At 38.6% G+C, this 19,389-nt stretch overlaps 2 long non-coding RNA genes across 2 annotated transcripts; both read right to left on the bottom strand.

Annotated features, from left to right (window-relative positions):
* Window positions 1–224: 224 nt before the first annotated feature.
* LOC110935169 lies at window positions 225–931 on the bottom strand. Its single transcript, XR_002588919.1, has 2 exons — window positions 856–931; window positions 225–374 (listed from the first exon to the last, which is right to left on the bottom strand). It is a non-coding gene; the product is annotated as an uncharacterized LOC110935169 (long non-coding RNA).
* A 2,991-nt stretch (window positions 932–3,922) lies between these two features.
* Window positions 3,923–4,629, bottom strand: LOC110935170. Its single transcript, XR_002588920.1, has 2 exons — window positions 4,554–4,629; window positions 3,923–4,072 (listed from the first exon to the last, which is right to left on the bottom strand). It is a non-coding gene; the product is annotated as an uncharacterized LOC110935170 (long non-coding RNA).
* Window positions 4,630–19,389: the final 14,760 nt, after the last annotated feature.

The following is a 19,389-nucleotide window of genomic DNA, read 5'->3' as shown; positions in this document are numbered from 1 at the left end:
CTACACTATAGTTTTCGGAAAAACTACAAGTTCATGCGATTATGCAATTTACATGCTTGTCGACTAGTTTGATGTGTCGGAAATTGTTTGATTGAATCAAGAGGTTGTTGAAATGATTTTGTAAAAGAAAATGATACGCTTGAAAGCGTGGCTGTCACACCCCAACCGATGGCGGAAACATCGTGATGAGACGTACAAATTGCTCAAAACAACATAACACTAAATGTGACAATAATTTATTTAATTCATTTCATAAACTCTAAAGTGAAATACATAGTTCCAAACAAGACAACATATTGTTCAACAATAATTCAAATGTTATGTGGGTTTCTAGAGTTCATCCTAGCTTGATTCTTGAATCTTGTACTTTCAACCTGCAATATGTATTAAAATAATGTCAACAAAAGCATGTTGGCGAGTATACAAGTTTTCATACATAGCATATACATGTTTAAAATGTTTACTCAATTCCAAATGTGAAATACAATATCATGTTAACAGTATATACTCGAAACGATGTTACTCTATGTGTCCAAACCAAAGTTTAACGCAATTAAAGTGTACCCAAACGAGTTTGAGTAGGTTGACATAGTTAAACCTAACAATACCTGCTCATAGAACAGGAGGGGCGTTTCTCAACCTATAGCGCTACCATTGTTAGGGGAGGCTTGTACGAAGTTAATGAACACATAGTCATTAGGTGTTTACAGTAGCATAACATGTCTAACATGAATAAAGTGTGTCACATAGAATATGGAATGAGTGTGCATAAAATGTTTAATGTGTTGTGATGTTTGATATGTAATACATATTGCACCCAAAAGTGTAAAACGAAAATGGGTCATGTATACTCACCTTGGAGTGCGTTGCGTATTTCTTGGAAAGAGAATATGAGGATTGTTCCAAGTGTCGTTGCACAAGAGAATTACCCTATTAATTTTGAGTATTTTGTTAAATATTGGGAATTTAGGGTTTATTTAAATAACAAGGCATGAAATACTATCAACATTCTTAAAATAATCATATGTTTCATATTGTTATATTTAAAAAAATATTTGACAAATAACTAATATTACTGATTTTATCAAAATGGTATAAATGTTATTACTAAATTGTTGGACTAAATAAATAGTAATTATGATATATATATATATATATATATAAGTAAATAAGATAGTGATTAATAATTGAAATAATAAATCTGAATAATATTGCTAATCTGAATAAAATAGTAAATCTATTTATTATAATAATTCTGATTTTGTAATTCTGAAATAATTCTGATTTAATATCATATTTCAGATTATAATAAATAAATCTGTTTTATTAATTATAACTATATAAATAAAACTGTTTTATATAATCCATATAATTCTGTTTTTAATAATAGTATTAATAATTTGTTTTGATAATAATAGTTAACAATGATAATAAATAAATCTGATTTAGAATATAATAATATTAATAATAATAATAATAATAATAATAATAATAAAAACAATTGATATTAATATTAATAACAGTAATATAAAATGACTAACAGTAATAAAAGAATCGAACGGTAATAAAAAAAAGAAATCGGAGGGCTTTTACCGGTCGTCTTCTCCGGCTAGCTTCGGCGATCGGCGGTGGTTGACGGCGGCGAGGGTGGCGGACGGTGGTTCTCCGGCTCCGGCGACGAAAGGAAATTGCAGCAGGTTGTTAATGAGGAACCGAGGTATGTTCGGAGGTGGTGAGTGTGGTCGAAATGGTTGAGCGAGGAATCGTATTTATAGTTGGTTCGGGTCTTGCGGATTATGGAAAGGCTCACGTAAAAATGGTAACCGAGGTGATTGAGTGAAACTGATGAACGTAAATCGGGAATACAGTTGGCCGGATTTTATGAAGAAGGAAAAGGAAGGTTTGACCGGTAACGCGTTATGTTATGGCGGTTGATTTGAATTTGGTTCGAACGGAATTAGCGCTTAAGTATAATTTGTTTCCTAAAATGAATGGATGTGGCATACCCGGCCGAGTGGTTAGTGAGTCGTTTGTTGAGTGAGAGGTCACCTGTTCGATCTCTGGCACGCGCATAAGATCCCATTTTTTTTTATAACAGCTTTAGTCTAACTGGGTTAGCCACTAACTGAGTTTTCTAACTCAGTTAGTGCTGCCCCTTAATAAAACTAACCTGGTTAGGCTTATTTAACCGGGTTTTCGCTAACGGGGTTAGAATAATTAACCAAAAATACTTAAAATCCAAAAAAAATTTCAGATTTTAATATTTATTTATTTATTTAATTAAATTTAATTATTAATTTATTTATTTAAAATACTAATAAAATAGTATAAAAATCATTTTAACCCCAATTTTGATATTTCAACCGAATTAACGTACGGATTCCCAATTTTCGTACGGTTTAGGGTAATCTCTTGGCAATGATGAATTTAAGAGCTGGGATTTAGATGGAATTCCACTGTTTTTACGTGCTTAACATTGTTTCAACGTGTTTCAACGTGTAATAACATAACATAGTATTTAAACAAGTATATGATCAAAATAATGCACTTTTTCATCACGATTCAAGTCTCGAAGTGAAATTGGGAATAAACGAGAGTACAATTGACTAAATTGGAAAGTACAAGATACCATGCTATAAATAGAAAGATCAAAAGTACGAGGCGTTACAGTCTCCCCTACTTTAGGAGATTTCGTCCTCGAAATCTCAGATAAAAAGACTTTAGAAAAGGTAAATTTTTTTTTTTTTTTTTACGAAAATAGATGAGATCTTGATCATAATGTTTGTTTAGAAAAACTTGTTTTCATGAATGCACCATGTAGCACCTTGTTTCACATAGAATTTCACATAGTATAACATGAATAAAATAACATGAAATTTTTCACATAGGATAACATGTATAATGAAAGCATAATAAATTTAATTTGTTCACGAGAGAGCATCATTAATTGTTTTAGGTTACGACAATAGTGTAAATTGTGACTTTCTAGCTAGAAATGAATGAAACGCTCAAACGTAAAACACATAATAATTGAGATAACATAAAAAGAGATTTAACGTAAAATATGGATTGTCACGGAACGTAACGTATGACACTTCCAAAGTGAATCGAAGACCTTCTCGAATTAAGGAAACGTGCTTTGGCCTATAGGTATAGGTACTCTCATCGCTGGTCCCCAGGTAGGCAACGGGTCCTTAATGGATTTATACGAATGCCAAACCTAGACAGGACGTCCCGACTACCGGTACCTAACCCTTCCAGTTACTACACATCCTTAATCGATTGGGAAATCGAAACTTTGGCGAGAGTGAAAATCGAGGAGTGGGACTAGTTAAACAAGATGCGAGTTTCACCTCTAACTTGATAACATCGTACCCTAATGTGGGTGGTACTTATCCTAAGATAAGGGTCCACTAGAATATGAAATGGAAAACTCCCATCAAGATTTGGATATCACTCCTAACTTGAGGGTAGATTTCGTGCAAAAATCAAAGTATAGCTGAGTGAAAATCATCACCAAGTGTGGGAATCACCCCTATCTTGATGAATCATTTCGATTGTGTTGTAAGAGTGTCTTCAAAGCCTCCAAGTGTGTATTGTGTTAGCCTTAGGAAAGGCATGTATATTAAGAGTCCAAAAGAAGATAGAGGGAAGCAAAGTAGATAGAAGGGAAGTTGTTTTAAGCAACACATAGTGAAAAAGCTCCTAAACTATAGACTAGGCAAGGCATTCCTAAATCCCTATAGTTATGGCTCTGATACCGATCTGTATCAGAGTACTCCTACTATAGACTAGGGAAAAGTATGGCAATCCTCAATAATTCCCTATAGTTATGGCTCTGATACCAATCTGTCACACCCCAACCGATGGCGGAAACATCGGGATGAGACGTACAAATTGCTCAAAACAACATAACACTAAATGTGACAATAATTTATTTAATTCATTTCATAAACTCTAAAGTGAAATACATAGTTCCAAACAAGACAACATATTGTTCAACAATAATTCAAATGTTATGTGGGTTTCTAGAGTTCATCCTAGCTTGATTCTTGAATCTTGTACTTTCAACCTGCAATATGTATTAAAATAATGTCAACAAAAGCATGTTGGCGAGTATACAAGTTTTCATACATAGCATATACATGTTTAAAATGTTTACTCAATTCCAAATGTGAAATACAATATCATGTTAACAGTATATACTCGAAACGATGTTACTCTATGTGTCCAAACCAAAGTTTAACGCAATTAAAGTGTACCCAAACGAGTTTGAGTAGGTTGACATAGTTAAACCTAACAATACCTGCTCATAGAACAGGAGGGGCGTTTCTTAACCTATAGCGCTACCATTGTTAGGGGAGGCTTGTACGAAGTTAATGAACACATAGTCATTAGGTGTTTACAGTAGCATAACATGTCTAACATGAATAAAGTGTGTCACATAGAATATGGAATGAGTGTGCATAAAATGTTTAATGTGTTGTGATGTTTGATATGTAATACATATTGCACCCAAAAGTGTAAAACGAAAATGGGTCATGTATACTCACCTTGGAGTGCGTTGCGTATTTCTTGGAAAGAGAATATGAGGATTGTTCCAAGTGTCGTTGCACAAGAGAATTACCCTATTAATTTTGAGTATTTCGTTAAATATTGGGAATTTAGGGTTTATTTAAATAACAAGGCATGAAATACTATCAACATTCTTAAAATAATCATATGTTTCATATTGTTATATTTAAAAAAATATATGACAAATAAATAATATTACTGATTTTATCAAAATGGTATAAATGTTATTACTAAATTGTTGGACTAAATAAATAGTAATTATGATATATATATATATAGGTTTAGGATCCTGTACAAAGTGCTTAATTTGTAAGAAGTGTAAGAAATATTCCTGGAATGACAAGTGTCCATCCTCTTAATTAATTCAAAAGGGTAGTTTTGTAATTGTACATTTTTGTCATTTAATTCAAATTCAACATAACTGATCCAAAAATAACCGTCCATGAGATTGTTTAGGGATTTGTACGAATTTTGTAATTTCCTGCAAGATACAATACGATTGTGTTATACGTATCTTTCAATCATCATTAATTATAAATACATAAAGGATTATCAAATCGATATCCGTATTCCAGTTGTTTAACGTCTGCGCCTTTTTTCGATTCTGGTGTTTTATATCAATTTCAATGGAGTCCAGCGATGCAGGTTAATGTGTATCATAGTGTTTTATTCTGGTGTTCTATTAAGTTGTATGGTGTTATATTCATAGAAGGTTGCTGGGGATTCCAGATAAAACACCATGACTTGAATCATGGCGTGGTGTTTTATCTGGTGACATTGTTCATGGCATAGTGTTTTAAACATCTGGAGACAAAACACCACGCCATGAACAATGTCTCCAGATAAAACACCACGGCATGAATAATGTCTCCAGATAAAACACCACACCATGAACAATGTCTCCAGATAAAACACCACGCTATGTACAATGTCTCCAGATAAAACACCACGCCATGAATAATGTCTCCTGATAAAACACCATGACTTGAATCATAGATGTTTAAAACACCACACTATGAACAAGGTCTCTAGATAAAACACCATGACTTGAATCCTAGTCTTGGTGTTTTAAAATCTGGGAATGTTTTTGTATTTATAAAACACTACGCCATGAACAATGTCTCCAGATAAAACACCACGCCATCAACAATGTCTCCAGATAAAACACCATGACTTGAATCTGCGATTACTTTTTAAAAATCTGGGAATGTTTTAAAGTATGAAGAAATTCGCTGATTTTTTTTTGGAGATTGATGGCGGTTACATATAATTCGCTGATCTTTAGGAGTTTGATGGGTGGTTTTGAAACGGTTACCATATTTGAAATGTTGGAAAAGTCACTATTGCCCTTCAATTTTTACATAAGGTCCTTCTAATTAAAACACAATTTACATTTTATACCCTATTGATCTCAACCATTAGATCAAATATCCAATGGTTTAAAACACTTCTTACCCTTCTTACATTTTAGACACTTTTTACCATATCCCTACCCTATATATATATATATATATATATATATATATATATATAAGTAAATAAGATAGTGATTAATAATTGAAATAATAAATCTGAATAATATTGCTAATCTGAATAAAATAGTAAATCTATTTATTATAATAATTCTGATTTTGTAATTCTGAAATAATTCTGATTTAATATCATATTTCAGATTATAATAACTAAATCTGTTTTATTAATTATAACTATATAAATAAAACTGTTTTATATAATCCATATAATTCTGTTTTTAATAATAGTATTAATAATCTGTTTTGATAATAATAGTTAACAATGATAATAAATAAATCTGATTTAGAATATAATAATATTAATAATAATAATAATAATAATAATAAAAACAATTGATATTAATATTAATAACAGTAATATAAAATGACTAACAGTAATAAAAGAATCGAACGGTAATAAAAAAAAGAAATCGGAGGGCTTTTACCGGTCGTCTTCTCCGGCTAGCTTCGGCGATCGGAGGTGGTTGACGGCGGCGAGGGTGGCGGACGGTGGTTCTCCGGCTCCGGCGACGAAAGGAAATTGCAGCGGGTTGTTAATGAGGAACCGAGGTATGTTCGGAGGTGGTGAGTGTGGTCGAAATGGTTGAGCGAGGAATCGTATTTATAGTTGGTTCGGGTCTTGCGGATTATGGAAAGGCTCACGTAAAAATGGTAACCGAGGTGATTGAGTGAAATTGATGAACGTAAATCGGGAATACAGTTGGCCGGATTTTATGAAGAAGGAAAAGGAAGGTTTGACCGGTAACGCGTTATGTTATGGCGGTTGATTTGAATTTGGTTCGAACGGAATTAGCGCTTAAGTATAATTTGTTTCCTAAAATGAATGGATGTGGCATACCCGGCTGAGTGGTTAGTGAGTCGTTTGTTGAGTGAGAGGTCACCTGTTCGATCTCTGGCACGCGCATAAGATCCCATTTTTTTTATAACAGCTTTAGTCTAACTGGGTTAGCCACTAACTGAGTTTTCTAACTCAGTTAGTGCTGCCCCTTAATAAAACTAACCTGGTTAGGCTTATTTAACCGGGTTTTCGCTAACGGGGTTAGAATAATTAACCAAAAATACTTAAAATCCAAAAAAAATTTCAGATTTTAATATTTATTTATTTATTTAATTAAATTTAATTATTAATTTATTTATTTAAAATACTAATAAAATAGTATAAAAATCATTTTAACCCCAATTTTGATATTTCAATCGAATTAACGTACGGATTCCCAATTTTCGTACGGTTTAGGGTAATCTCTTGGCAATGATGAATTTAAGAGCTGGGATTTAGATGGAATTCCACTGTTTTTACGTGCTTAACATTGTTTCAACGTGTTTCAACGTGTAATAACATAACATAGTATTTAAACAAGTATATGATCAAAATAATGCACTTTTTCATCACGATTCAAGTCTCGAAGTGAAATTGGGAATAAACGAGAATACAATTGACTAAATTGGAAAGTACAAGATACCATGCTATAAATAGAAAGATCAAAAGTACGAGGCGTTACAGTGGCCACCTCCAGTTACAGGGGAAACTCTGGCGAAATTTTTCTAAAAACCTAACACTTAGAATTATTTACAAGTGTTAGAATTATTTTTGACATGTTTTCAAAATATATTTCGCCACGACTTTATTTACAAATATTCGGAGGTGGGATTTTCACAAAACTAAACGTGATAAATATATATTTAGTAAATATATTTTCACAGCACTGTTTATGATTATTTTGTGAAAATACATAAAATATTATTTTTAGAGTAAAAATAATATTTACGAACGTTGACGAATCCAAAATATTACGAACGCTTCCACGATAAACATATAAGTTACAACGGTAATTATTATTACCACACGGTCGCTAAAACGTAACTTACGCATTATGCGGAAATAATTGTGAATGTATATTTATCAACGTATTATTTTTGGGGAATATTATATGAAGTGAAAATATAATATTTTTGAGGAAAATACTTATATTTTGGAATTGGAAATAAATATATTAAGTGAGACTTAATGGTGTAATTCGAACGCACATGTATTAAATCCCCCATCCTTGGGAAGGAGATTAACTACCAAGTATATACGAAAAGTAAACCCGAAATAGTTGTCTAACTATTTCCCAAAAACTTAAACCATAAAGCTAAGGCACGGTCGTCCGTCTAATAGAATTAGCACATGTAGGTCGTTGCACAGCTGCCTGATTTGGAGTACTTGGTAGAGACGCACCGACGGTGAGTTCATGTCCCCCTTTTCTCTTAACTGTTTTCAGTTTTCTAAACTACGGGGGTGAAATACATGTTACAATGTTTATGATTACTTTATACATGGTATGGTTAACGTAAGGAGGGTTACTTTTTAGATCATGTGAATGGGTAGGCGGAAACTTGAGGTCATTAATCCTCAGGGTAGGACCGAGGGGCAGGAGCGATAGATCTATTTGGGTGTAGCGAGCCCAGTCCCAGGCCCAGCATAACGGACCTTGGGATGACTTTGTACCCGACGCATAAATCTGCTAGGTTTGAGCCTTCCTACTTGCATTTCACACATATCAATGGCCTTGCAAACCATTGGTGATCTCTTTTTCCTTATTTGCTACATACCAGGATTTTTGATAAATACAAAGGTTTACTTACTCACTTACACATGAACTCGCTCAACATTATTGTTGATTTTTTTTTCAACTTACATGTATTTCAGGGAATTAAAAGATCTGGCACGGTATGGCACGTTTTCCCGCTGCACTAGTTTTCCAAGGTCATCCGGGTTTAGGGAATGTGACTCTTTCCTGGACAAGTCACAGTCCTTAAACTGTGTTTATGATATGTTTGAGTTTGTATTGTCTGTTGAACAAGAGTATGGTTGTTAGGGTGTTTCCCGTTAAAACAATGTTATGGTATATTTGGTTTAAAACTTAATGGATGACTCTTGCATGTTTTTAATTCATATAGCTTTGTTATGATTAAGCTATGGTATTAAGAAGTCACACCAAATTAACCACGCTTCCGCAAAGCCAGGGTGTGACAGCTTGGTATCAGAGCTCTGATCATAGCGAACTAGGATTCCTTCTCGAGTCTAGACTATGATCACTAGGGCTCTCACGAAAACATTTTTACTGCATACCACTTAAGTCCAGATCCAAAACATTTTTACAAACAAATGTTGAGCACATTTCCTTTATTATTTTTAGGCTCAGTCTTGGAGGCTGAGGCTCGGTCTTGGAGGCCGAGGCTCGATCTTAGAGATCGAGGTAGATGTTATTTATGTTAGGCTCAGTCTTGGAGGCTGAGGCTCGGTCTTGGAGGCTGAGGCTCGGTCTTGGAGGCCGAGGCTCGATCTTAGAGATCGAGGTAGATGGCTAGTAAGACTAGGAAGAGTAGGCTCAGTCATGAAGGCTGAGGCTCGGTCATGGAGGCCGAGGCTCGATCTAGGAGGTCGAGGTGGATGATAGAGCAGTCTTAGAGACTGGAAGGAATTTGGCTAGTGGGACTAGGAATGTCAGTCTTAGAGACTGGGAAGAATTTGGCTAGTGGGACTAGGAATGTCAGTCTAGGAGACTGGGAGGCTAGTGGGACTAGGAGAATTATTTGATTGTTTATTGTTGACTTACATATTTATATGAATATATGATTGATTATTATACGTATGTGTGTTTGTGTTACAAACGTCATGCCTTCATCATGTACTAGAAAGATGGACACTACGAATCCCATGGCCATAGTATCAGACGACATAGTTTCATCGGAGCACGAGGAGTACATTTCCGATACTACCGGCACAGACAATGACGACTTTCAGCCCTTTTGCGCTGCCTGAAGTCGTAGCAGAGCCTACTGATGGCCATCTTGTTGGGAATTTGCAACTCGCGGTGATCCCTGCTCCTGTGCCCCTTGCCGCTTATCCTGTTGTTGATATGCCCCCCCGACGTGGCCTCCGACGACGATAACGATCTACTAGAGGAGGACCCATTCGAGGGCGAGACCCTATTGCTGCTGGTATTAGCCTACTGCTTGCGGACGCTCCTGCGGGGGAAACTCATGCCCATTCCCCTGTCCCAGACTCATTTGAGTTGCTGACATCCGCATTTTCGCATATACAGGGAGTGTAGCACCATTCACACAACGCCGACCCTGATATGGCATCATCGGCTGCACCGGTTCCCGCACATAGCTTTGAGTTTGATCACAGTATTGAGGGTAATCCTGTTCTTCCATCTGGTTTTGATCAAGACCATGACCTTGAGTTCATACGCTTAGGCCAGCCCTTGGAGGATCCTGTAACCTCCTGTGATGGTTGATCCAGCTGATTTTGAGATGGAGTTGGTTGATCCGGAGCCAGCCGTAGGCCCCTGAGCCAGGCGTTGCTCCTAACACCGCATTGGAGCATGACCCTGTTCATGCCGATGCACCTGCTGTTGCTCCTTGATTGATCATCTGCTTGGACGAGAGAAAATTTGGGGTAACTGTGCAAGACAATTTATTATTACGGGGGCCCACGTAATAACGACTTGTAGTGCACAGAAATCCTGGTGGACTCTGCGGGCCAAGCTAATGAAAACCAATGTAGCAGGAAATAACTAAAACACGAATGACCAAGGCGATGTAGCCTCGAGTTCATTCTATTACAAGCAACAAGCCAAATTGGCAAGCCTATGAGAAGGCTCAGAAATTTATTTCCCCACCCATACATTGAGTATATTTACGTGTAAAATTGGGTGATTACATAATGGATTATGGTGCTATGCATCTCATAAACAGTTGGAATGTTGTCTAACCCGCTTCATGCCATTTCGGCAGAAGAGAATGCCACCCAGGCGTGACACAAACACCAGTACGTTGCCAAGGATAGAAGCCGAGCTGCAAAAACGCAACTCACAGGAAATTGCACGACATGAAGCCCTCCGCTTTAAGCACAGTGATGGCACTAATGGAAATAACCCTCCAATTGACTGCACCTATGAGCAGCTCCTGAACTGCAAGCCCTTGAACTTCGACGGAACAGGAGGCGCCATTGCATTTGTTCGTGGTCCGAAAAGATTGACTCCATTCTAAGAATGACTTGCCCCAACAGAGTGTTACCTCTACCTCGGGGTCATTTCTGGATGGCACACTCTCATGGTGGGACGATCAGGTTCAGGCCCTTAGCACAGATGCTGCTTATGCACTAAGCTGGGACGAGCTCAAAGAAATGATTGAGAAGAAATGTTGTTCTAGGACTGGAATCCAGAAGCTTAAGGTGGAGTTCTGGAACTTGAAAATGGACGAACCAGAGATTCCTTAACATGTCCAGCAATCGCACGACTTGCCTAGGGCCATCCCCTACTAAGTCATTGTTGTTGTATGATACAGTTATGTACGTGTAAGCTTTACATTGTGGTCTCGATTTGTGGTAATGCAATCGCAGTATTCTCATCACTTGTGATGTTTGATCTATGGTTTATGTTCTATGACATGAGATGTTATGTCGCTGATTCATTGATAGCATGAGATGTTATGTGCTGATATTGTTGAATACATACGTACATTTTACCTGCTACGACCTAACCTACGTGAAACATCTTTTAGAAGATGCCACCAAGACGCGAAATGCGCATGCTCACCTCAGAGGCGGAACTTCAAGAGATAATTGCTGCAGCTATATCACAGCACGAGGCCCTACGCTCCGAACCTAACAGAGGCACCTCAGAAAATAACGGCTGTTCCTACTGGCACTTCCTCAACTACAAGCCTCCGAAGTTCGACGGCACTGGGGGTGCCATAGCTTTTGTGAAATGGATTGAAAGTATGGATTCCATCTTTCGAATGAGTGGTTGTACGCCAGAACAACAAGTCCTATACGTTTCTGAGTTGTTTCAAGATGGAGCTCGACTATGGTGGAACCTTCAGATTCAAATAAAGGGCGAAACCGCAGCATATGCATTATCATGGGATGAACTGAAGGGAATGATGCATAAGAAGTATTGCTCCCAAGCGGAAACCCAGAAGTTGGAAGGGGAATTCCAGAGCCTGATGATGGAAGGTCCAAAAATGTTGGGATACATGCAAAGACTTCATGACTTGGCACGAGTTGTTCCCCACTTAGCGGAACCAGAAATGAGGAAATTGGGACAGTTCATTTGGGAACTGGCACCACAAGTCTTGAGCTTGATGGCAGCATCTACGCCACCAACAACTATTGCTGCAAGCAAGATGGGTTTGGCACTTGTTACGGAAGCCATTAGACTAGAAAAACTTGCAAACCCTGATAGGGAGACTCAGGTAGAGTCGTCTGGAAAGAACAAAAGGAAGCTTACCGAAGATACCCGAACGAATAATGATGAACAAAGATCTATTCGAGGTTGTTTTGACTGCGGAGACAAAGGGCATTTCAAGAAAGATTGCCCTAACAACAGACAGGCCAATGATAAGATTTACTTAGAAACTAAATCAAGACGTGCTAGGTGCAAGTATCACCATGAATGTGGATGTCAGAAGCCTAGGTGCGGGAGAAAAGGGCACAACAAGGATGGTTGTGGGATGAAGAGTCCCAGACAAGGAGAAAACCGTAACAACGCTCAAGGTGGAAGCAGGAAAGGAAATGGCCGAGTGCTAGGATGCTTCCATTGTGGGGACATTGGACATCTTAAGAGAGAATGCCCGAAGTTGAAACAAGACCGTGAAAGAACACCCAGCATCGGAGTTTGTGAAGCATGCCAGGATCCAGGCGTGATTACTGGTACGTTCTTTAACAACCAAAACTTTTGCATCTATTTTGTTTGATACTGGCGCCGATTATAGCTTCGTATCGTTAGAATTTAAGAATATGCTTGGTTTAGCCGCTAGTAAGTTAGATACTCCGTACTCGATCGAATTAGCGAATGGGAAGTTAGTAGAGGCTAATGAAGTGATTCGAGGCTGCGTAATCGAATTGGGAGAGCGCGAGTTCGCTCTAGATCTACTACCAGTCCAGTTGGGAAGCTTCGACGTGGTAGTAGGAATGGATTGGTTATCGAGTAACAAGGCAGAGATAGTTTGTCATGAGAAGGTCGTTCGTATCCCGACCGAAGATGGAGAGACCATTGTTGTTCACGGAGAGAAGCATGAGACGCCGTTGAGGATTATTAGCTGCCTGAAGGCAAGGAAGTGTTTGCAGAAGGGATGTGCTGCCTTTCTAGCACACATTGTAGATAAGAAGGCTGCTGAGCCAAAGATCGAAGACATCCCTGTCGTGAGGGAATACCCAGAAGTCTTCCCAGAAGATTTGCCTGGCTTGCCGCCTCAAAGACAAGTGGAGTTTCGCATTGACTTAGTTCCAGGCGCCGCGCCTGTGGCTAAGGCACCCTACAGACTTGCTCCGTCTGAGATGCAAGAACTGTCGACGCAACTTCAAGAGTTGTTAGACAAGGGATTTATCCGACCGAGCTTCTCGCCTTGGGGAGCTCCAGTTTTGTTTGTCAAGAAGAAGGACGGTAGTTTCCGTATGTGTATTGACTACAGAGAGTTGAACAAGCTGACGATCAAGAATAGGTATCCCCTGCCAAGAATCGATGATCTGTTCGACCAACTACAAGGTTCAAGCTTTTATTCAAAGATCGATCTTCGATCTGGATACCATCAGTTACGGATACAGGAGGAAAGTATCCCAAAGACAGCCTTCAGAACTCCATATGGACACTACGAGTTTCTCGTTATGCCGTTTGGGTTGACAAACGCACCTGCAGTGTTCATGGATTTGATGAATCGAGTTTGTAAGCCGTACTTGGATAAGTTCGTGATTGTATTCATCGATGATATTTTGATTTATTCAAAGACGAAGGCTGAGCACGAGCAGCACTTAAGAGCCATTTTGGAGCTGCTAAAGAAGGAACAGTTGTACGCCAAATTCTCTAAGTGCGAGTTTTGGCTAAGAAAAGTGCAATTCCTTGGGCACGTGGTAAACGGAGATGGAATCCACGTGGATCCCACCAAGATCGAGGCGATCAAGGATTGGGAAATGCCAAAGACGCCAACCGAGATTCGGCAATTCTTGGGTTTGGCTGGCTATTACCGCAGATTCATTGAGAACTTTTCAAAGATCGCTCAACCATTGACGCTCCTCACGCAGAAGGACAAGAAGTTTGATTGGGGAATCAAACAGGAGGATGCATTTCAGATATTGAAAGATAAGCTTTGCAACGCGCCAATCTTAGCCCTACCGGAAGGTACAGATGATTTTGTGGTATACTACGACGCATCGCGTCAAGGATTGGGTTGTGTGTTGATGCAACGCCAAAAGGTTATTGCCTACGCATCACGCCAACTGAAGATACATGAAAAGAACTATACCACACACGATTTGGAACTCGGCGCAGTAGTTTTTGCTTTAAAGATCTGGAGACACTACCTTTATGGTACGAAGTGCACAATCTTCACAGATCACAAGAGCCTCCAACACATATTCAACCAGAAGGAGTTGAATATGAGGCAAAGACGATGGGTAGAACTGTTGAATGACTACGACTGCGAGATTAAGTATCATCCACGGAAGGCGAATGTGGTCGCCGATGCCCTAAGTCGAAAGGAGAGAATCAAGCCCATAAGGGTTAGGGCTTTGGAGATGGTTATTCGAACCAACTTTCCTCTGCGCATTCGTGCCGCGCAGAAGGAAGCCCTCAAGGAGAAAAACCTTGAAGAAGAGTATCTCCGTGGGATGGAGAAGTTATTGGTACCAAACAGGGAAGGAACGTTGTGTTTTGAGAAAAGGATTTGGGTTCCTCTGTTTGGTGGTTTAAGGAAGGTTATTTTCGATGAAGCTCACAAGTCGCGGTACTCTATCCATCCTGGAGCGGATAAGATGTACCAGGATCTTAAAGATTATTATTGGTGGCCTAGGATGAAAGGCGATGTGGCTGTTTATGTGAGCAAATGTTTAACATGCGCCAAGGTTAAGGTGGAATACCAGAAGCCTTCAGGACTTCTGCAGCAACCAGAGATTCCCAAGTGGAAGTGGGAACAAATCTCTATGGATTTTATTACGAAGTTGCCAAGAACACCAAGAGGCCATGACACTATTTGGGTAATAGTGGATCGCTTAACGAAGTCAGCACATTTCCTACCTATCCGAGAGAAGGATAATACGAGCAAACTGGCCGAAATTTACATGAGAGAGATTGTTACACGCCATGGAGTACCTCTCTCGATTATCTTTGATAGAGACGGAAGGTTCGTATCGGGGATATGGCAATCCTTCCAGGAAGCTTTTGGCTCAAAGTTGAATCTGAGCACTGCTTTTCACCCGCAGACCGACGGCCAAAGCGAGCGGACGATTCAGACGTTGGAAGACATGCTGAGAGCATGTGTGATGGATTTGGGTGGTAGCTGGGATAAACATTTGCCTCTGGTGGAGTTTTCATACAACAACAGCTACCACACCAGTATTGGTGCCGCGCCATTCGAAGCTTTATATGGGCGCAAGTGCAGATCACCGCTTTGTTGGGCTGACGCAAGTGATAGACAATTGGTTGGTCCTGAAGTAGTCCAGGAAACCACCGACAAGATCGCACAAATCCGAGATCGCATCAGTGCGGCTCGTGACAGGCAGAAAGCCTACGCAGATCGAAGCAGGAAACCTCTAGAGTTTGAGGTTGGCGAGATGGTTTTGTTGAAGGTATCACCCTGGAAGGGTGTGGCACGCTTTGGGAAACGTGGAAAGTTGAACCCGAGGTATATTGGACCATTCAAGATCTTGGAGAGAATCGGGTTAGTAACTTACAAGTTGGATTTACCTGCTGAACTAAATGGTGTTCACAACACATTTCATGTATCCAATCTGAAGAGAAGTCCAACGCAAGATACCATTGCCATTCCTACCGACAAAATTCATGTTGACGACACGCTCCATTACGTTGAAGAACCTGTTGAGGTCACGGATTGGAAAATAAACAAGACCCGCCGGAGCAGTGTCAAGCTCGTCAAAGTTCGTTGGAATGCTAGACATGGTCCTGAATTCACCTGGGAGCGTGAGGACCGAATGAAAGAGAAATACCCCCACCTATTTCCTGAGAACCCTGCTTCTACAAGCAGAACTTAAAATTTCGGGACGAAATTTCTTTAACGGAGGGAGAATGTGACAACCCTCACTAAACCAGGTATCCGTACGATTTAATTAATAATTAATTGCTGCTTAATTACTGTGCTAAACTGAAATTGCTGACGAACTGCTACTTGATTTCTAGTACTTGTATATTCCTGCATCATACTTTGATTTCCGTCACTACATTATTTACAAGTTGAACCTTAGTGACAAACATGATGCACTAAAGCACAGTAGCATTAGAACGGATAACCTATTGAACATGCTGATAAAGCCAGCATCAGGCAGACACTGCCTCTAAGGGCCTGTATGAGCCAGAAATAATTTACTACACCCATAGTGAGTGTAGGGATACAAGGGTTGTAGAATTGCGTCTCTAGGAATAAGATATAATGACTGGATGTGCCTAAAACGTACTCTAAGCACGAAACACAGCACTTTTATTAACATACTAGCTTCTGGCTAACAAATAAAGTGCCAAAACATGAGGAGAATATTCCTGACACTTTGCAGAATGAGTTGTGTCACTAAAAATATTATTTACGACACTTAAAAGCTTACTTAAGCACTTTAACGGATTACTATCCAACCGAACAACCGGACTATACCCGGAACATAAAAATATTGACAATAATATTATTGGTCTTTTTCTGAGCCAGTTAGGGTCCCTGAATACCCTAACACCCGCGTTAAAGCACAACATGTGACTAACTAAGTTAACCCCTAATCTAACTTGGTTTAACGTAACTAAACACTAACTATATACTTGAAATCGAACCAAGACCCCCCCCCCCCCCAATGAAATCGGCCAACTAGAGGGGACAAGAGTTGATTTCTTTTGATTAAAATATTATGGTTGTCTAATATCTAGACAACATTAAATCCAATGGACGATGATCTTGATTTTGTAAATAAAACCTACCCTAAGCACACAAGATCACACCCACCATCCAACATCACCACAAAACTCTCTCTCTCTTGCCTCCAAGAGCTACGGCCGAAACACCCCTCCCCTCTACAACCATTTTTGGATCTTGATCTTCTCATTCCAAGGCTACACAAGTGTTCAAGGTCACATACGAGGAGTCTTGGAGCTAACGGAAGGCGAAGGACCTCGTTATCTTGCTTTTATCCACCACTTCTTCGCATAGATTCTTCCCTAGCCCCGAGCTAGAGGTATAACACTTAAAACACCCTCTTGAACTAATCTAAGGTGGTTAATAAGATTTGTAACGGTTAAAACTCGGAAACTTATATTTTGAATCTTTAAAGTCTACTAAATGCATGAATATTGTTGGATAAAAACTTAATACTTGTGTAAAAGTTGTAGTATTTGAAAGTTGTGAATATTGAGGCCCGATCTACATTGTGGTAGCTCGGATCACCATTTAACCCGGTTTGGTTAAGATCATGGATGTTGACATAAGCTTGTTTCGGACGGTACAAGGGTTAAAAGGTGAAACTCTACCACACGAGAAACATGAACTTGTGTAAAAGTATTTTTACTTGTAAAATAGTGTTTAAAACTAGCGGATCTACGTATCTGCAAGTGGTATTTTCAAAGGACCAAGTGTCGAGAAAATCATGTTTTCTAAAAGTCGGATAACACACTAACAAGCATGATTTTTACAAACCACAAGTGTATAAACACTTGTGAAATGAAAAGTTTCGACAAAATAACGATCTTTGTAAAAGTTGACAAGAAGATGTAAAGATAGATTTATTCTAAAAACGAGGTTTTTACGATAATAAGTTACTTTACACATAGATCCACAAACTATAACGGGATCTACACTATAGTTTTCGGAAAAACTACAAGTTCATGCGATTATGCAATTTACATGCTTGTCGACTAGTTTGATGTGTCGGAAATTGTTTGATTGAATCAAGAGGTTGTTGAAATGATTTTGTAAAAGAAAATGATACGCTTGAAAGCGTGGCCACAACTCTGGCGAAATTTTTCTAAAAACCTAACACTTAGAATTATTTACAAGTGTTAGAATTATTTTTGACATGTTTTCAAAATATATTTCGCCACGACTTACAAATATTCGGAGGTGGGATTTTCACAAAACTAAACGTGATAAATATATATTTAGTAAATATATTTTCACAGCACTGTTTATGATTATTTTGTGAAAATACACAAATATTATTTTTAGAGTAAAAATAATATTTACGAACGTTGACGAATCCAAAATATTACGAACGCTTCCACGATAAACATATAAGTTACAACGGTAATTATTATTACCACACGGTCGCTAAAACGTAACTTACGCATTATGCGGAAATAATTGTGAATGTATATTTATCAACGTATTATTTTTGGGGAATATTATGTGAAGTGAAAATATAATATTTTTGAGGAAAATACTTATATTTTGGAATTGGAAATAAATATATTAAGTGAGACTTAATGGTGTAATTCGAACGCACATGTATTAAATCCCCCATCCTTGGGAAGGAGATTAACTACCAAGTATATACGAAAAGTAAACCCGAAATAGTTGTCTAACTATTTCCCAAAAACTTAAACCATAAAGCTAAGGCACGACCGTCCGTCTAATAGAATTAGCACATGTAGGTCGTTGCACAGCTGCCTGATTTGGAGTACTTGGTAGAGACGCACCGACGGTGAGTTCATGTCCCCTTTTCTCTTAACTGTTTTCAGTTTTCTAAACTGCGGGGGTGAAATACATGTTACAATGTTTATGATTACTTTATACATGGTATGGTTAGCGTAAGGAGGGTTACTTTTTAGATCATGTGAATGGGTAGGCGGAAACTTGAGGTCATTAATCCTCAGGGTAGGACCGAGGGGCAGGAGCGATAGATCTATTTGGGTGTAGCGAGCCCAGTCCCAGGCCCAGCATAACGGACCTTGGGATGACTTTGTACCCGACGCATAAATCTGCTAGGTTTGAGCCTTCCTACTTGCATTTCACACATATCAATGGCCTTGCAAACCATTGGTGATCTCTTTTTCCTTATTTGCTACATACCAGGATTTTTGATAAATACAGAGGTTTACTTACTCACTTACACATGAACTCGCTCAACATTATTGTTGATTTTTTTTTCAACTTACATGTATTTCAGGGAATTAAAAGATCTGGCACGGTATGGCACGTTTTCCCGCTGCACTAGTTTTCCAAGGTCATCCGGGGTTTAGGGAATGTGACTCTTTCCTGGACAAGTCACAGTCCTTAAACTGTGTTTATGATATGTTTGAGTTTGTAT

This window comes from Helianthus annuus, chromosome 4 (assembly GCF_002127325.2).
Source record: "Helianthus annuus cultivar XRQ/B chromosome 4, HanXRQr2.0-SUNRISE, whole genome shotgun sequence".
NCBI lineage: Eukaryota > Viridiplantae > Streptophyta > Magnoliopsida > Asterales > Asteraceae > Helianthus > Helianthus annuus.
This window is presented reverse-complemented; position numbering and strand designations above follow the sequence as displayed.